The sequence below is a fragment of the Bacillus rossius genome, chromosome 10, assembly GCF_032445375.1.
Source record: "Bacillus rossius redtenbacheri isolate Brsri chromosome 10, Brsri_v3, whole genome shotgun sequence".
NCBI classification, from domain to species: domain Eukaryota; kingdom Metazoa; phylum Arthropoda; class Insecta; order Phasmatodea; family Bacillidae; genus Bacillus; species Bacillus rossius.
This window is the reverse complement of record NC_086337.1, coordinates 46,375,633-46,379,980: the sequence shown is the minus strand read 5'-3', so window position 1 is coordinate 46,379,980 and position 4,348 is coordinate 46,375,633.

The window sequence follows — 4,348 nt, the reverse complement described above, 5'->3', positions numbered from 1 at the left end:
TTTACTGCCTCGAACATATTTTCAAACAGATATTCAATCAGTGTAATGTCACTGGTGAGATAAAGGAGCACAAGTCTTTCGTAATTATCATCACGCGCGCGACCTTTTAAACACATTACATTGTTACGGAAATCTGCGGGGTGGTAGAAAACTGGATAGCCCCAATTAATTAAATACAGTTATACTTATTACTAATGTCTACACCAGTGGTTTCCCAACGTTTTCAGCTAGCAACTCACCTTTCCTTATAGGAATACCTCCACGGTATATCGGTACCTACATGGTGGAGTAAAAAACCTTATTTGTACCGTATCCCTTCCTTATGTATATATAATTTACCATCAGATATTGCAAATATATACATATATATGCTTCTTTTTAAGATACCGATTGATTATTGATAAACAATTTGTGTTAAAATTTGAAAATAGTTGACAAAATATAAGCACTTTGTAGCAAAACAGTTATTTATTTAACAATAGATATGTGTTTGCACAAAATTCGATTTGTTTCAATTTTTCTTATATTTTCTGATGGTTTGTTCGATGGTTTCTGATAGTTTTAGGAACGAGTCGCGACCCAACGTTTGGGAACCACTGGTTCTACACTATAATTTGATAAGGTACCGCAGATTACATATTGCGACCTTACGGTCGGCATTCTCACATTCCCCTCCCAGATATGCGCCCTAATAGGGTAAGGTGGGAGTAGCATTCTAGTTCGTTTTATACAAATTCTAGAGCTTATTTAAAACAAAACTTTTAGGGATCGCTCCCTTTTGTTTGATCGGTAAGATATTAGAGCTTCGGCAATGACCAGCGGCTCGGCGGAAATAAGGAACCACAGTCCAATCTCTGTCCGCAGCAATGAGTCTTACACTGGAACCTGGCTCGTCGGTGGCTGGATCTTCCTTCAGTCCAGTGGCGGATCCAAGGGGGGGGGGGGAATGCACCACGGGCAAGTGTCCCCCTCCCCCCTCTCCGAAAAAACCAGTAGTCTGCTACATTAATATTGCCGACAAAAAATGATTGTTTCTGAAACCAATAAAATATTTAAATATAATTGATGAAAATCTTGTAGAATCATAAAATCTGGTGTTTGGATGTTATGTGTAGTGTGAGTGGATTAAATATCAAATTTTAGTAATTTTAAGACATTTTTTTTTTTCTATTTTCTCTGGCTATTCTGAAATACCTAGAGTGCCCCCCCCCCCCCTCCGAGGTGAACCTCTGGATCCGCCACTGCTTCAGTCTGTCCACCCGCCGCGGTCCTCGACAACTGCCCCGCACCACTCTCACCCACACGTCGCGCCGCAACACCGCCCCTTTGACTGTCGCCCTCAGCGGTGTCGCCACGCAGGCGTCGCTGGTACCTTTGAACATACATACTGTATAGAAGTCGCGAGTGGATAGGATTTACTCGACGTTTTTCAGGCGCGTATGATGAGCAGCTTGGGAACTTGACCGCTGCAGGGCGCTGCCGTGACGCCCTGTATCGTCTTAAGCTGGGGTTTACGATTGATTAACTCAAGAATTATAACTTAACACGGAGCACACGATTAAGTCAAAACTACATTTTCCAGTTTATGATTGACATAGAAGTCGTTAATTCCAACCAATCACAGCACAAAACACATGGTCGGCCATTGTTTGAAATGAAGTAGGTTTGAAATAGGTTATTGACAAATGGGATATCTATTTTTCGAAATGGATGATGATTACAAATTACAAATAAACGAATTCTAACCAAAAAATACTGCCTCGCTCGGTACAATACCAAGACATAAACTTCCGGCTGAAAGGTTCCGGTTTGTTGTGATTGGTCGCTTCCCTTAAGTCTTAACGAAAAATATAAAATATAACCATTTCTGTTAAGTCTTAAGTCATCATATGGTTCGCACACGACCCGTCAAAATTCACACACGGCAATCATAAACCATTCCACTAGTTTACATAGAGTCATATGGTAAGTACACGACTAAGTCTTAATTCTTAATTCTTAATTTTCAATCGTAAACCCACCTTTAGGTTGTTATTTACACGTTAGAGCGCAGCACTGTCGCCCGCTGTCATTTCCCCGCACCCCCCTTCACCCATCATTCACTGCAGCTCAAGGTCGTTCAACGGGAGGGGGAAGGGGTGTTTGAAGAGTTCGACACTTGTCCGCTAGGGACCACCACGAGTCGATGCCCTAGCGATGGTGGCGATTGCGGCGGTGAATCAACCAACTACCTCAAAACCGTATTAGAAATTTTAACCTGGGCTGGCGACTTCTATACAGAATATATATATATATATATTCAAAGTTGGTACCACCGTTCCCCCCCGGGTGCAAGAGGGGCCGGCCAGCCCTCGAGCTCTCGGTGGTCAGCGCGGGTGTCGCCAGAGGGAAGCCTTCTTTTCAAAGACGAGAGAGCCAAACGTCCGATCGTGCATCTTCGGTTTTTTTTTGTTTGTTCATTGTAAGTAAATATGGCGGTGTTGATAAAAGGATACTAAAATGGTCGATTAGGTTAGGTTAGCAACATTATAAACACTTTTAAAAAACATTGTGGACGGTTGATTTGGTTAGGATAGGGGTCGTCCATTAATCACGTGATGTTTTTTTTAGCAAATTTTTTAAACCCACCCCCCCCCACCCCCATCCCCCCTAGTGATTTGTGGTGAGGTATCAGACTACCCCCCCCCCCCCCCCTTTTCTCAATAAATCACGTGTATTTTTTTGGTACAAAATATTTTTCAAATAATTGGAATATTATCTTTAAATATAGGTATAATCTAATTTAATTCTGGAAAATTAAGCACAGTGATAAAAATGTCCAGACACACATTAAGGTTGCAGGTTTATTCTCACTGGCATAAAAATAATAAAGGAAAGGCTTATATGTGATATACGCATGTATTCGGCGCCAAAATCACAGTCTTACCGGCGATTGGCGAGCCGAGCCGGGTGGTTCATGTTGCGGCGGGCGGGGATATTGTTGCCAGGCTACGGCGAGTCAAGGTCACGCGTCGCTTTAAGGTTTAGTAGAAATCGCGCGAAAAAATAAATACACGTGATATCTCTCTACACACACCCCCCCCTCCCACATTGTGATATTTCGTGATTTTTTTTTCCCGACAAACACCCCCCCCCCCCCCCCCCCATCTATTTTCGAGCCTCACGTGATTAATGGACGATCCCATAGCTACATTAAAGATACGAAAAAAAAAAAAAAAATGAACTTCGGGTTTTGGCTCTCTCATCCGTGAAAAAAAAAGGCTTCCCGTCGCCAGTAGCCCTCCCCACTCTGCTCTGCGCTGCCTGGCTTCTTCGGAGATCCGGGCGCGGAAACACCCAGAGGCCGCGTCAGGACGTCGCGTCCCAGGCCTCGCCCATTCCCCCCCCCAGAGGCGACGACCCCAGAACTCTCCAGACACCTCGGCGGCGGCAGCGGCAGCGTGTTGGTACCGCGCTCCGGGGCTCCAGCAGGGTGTGTGTGTGTGTGTGTGTGTGTGTGTGTGTGGAAGGGGGGGGGGGTGAGGAGGCCGTGTCTTAAAGGCCGTTCAATGGCCGGCGACACACACCCCTCCCTCGCGGGAAGCCTTAAGATGCACATAAAGTTCTTCCATTCCCGATTACACCCGAACAATTCACCTTCGGCCAACCTAGGGTTTATTAATATATGTATACTTATATTTCTATGTTTATTTTAATGTAGCTTAACTAACCTAACTAACCGTCCATAGTGTTTTAAAGTGTTTTAATGTAGCTAACCTAACCGACCACTTTTAATATTTGAATTCATTTTTTCCTGCGCAAAAATAAAACAAATCCCGAAGTTGGCCGAAGGTGAATTGTTCGGGTGTGATCGGGAATGGCAGAACTTTATGTGCATCTTAGGTCTCCCCTCCCTCGCCAGGGGGTGGGAAGGGTACGTGACCTCCCGGAATCCGAACCAGCCGGCGGCCAGCGTACCAATATTATACTAAGGGAAATATCTGTTTTAAAATACTTTTTTTTTTTGTTGAGGCGGAACAACAAATTCACGGGAGTTATCGAGTTAGAATGTTAGAAATAGTCCTTAAAAAAAGTAATGGCGAAATAAAAAAAGAACATGGCGTGGAAGACTCAACAGGACAGCTCTCTTGCTGATTGTGTTTCGTCTCAAGTATCTTCCAACAGATATTTTCTAAAGATGATCTAATAGTGATAAAAAAAAGTTTCACCAGAATTAATTAAATTTATGATTATTCGCGTGACCTTCAACAGATGGAAAATAACTACAAGTAAATGTCTGGCGGGAAAATTTGTGAACTAATGACAAATTCAGCGAGCTATCGAAATAAATTCACAGGAGAGTAACTTA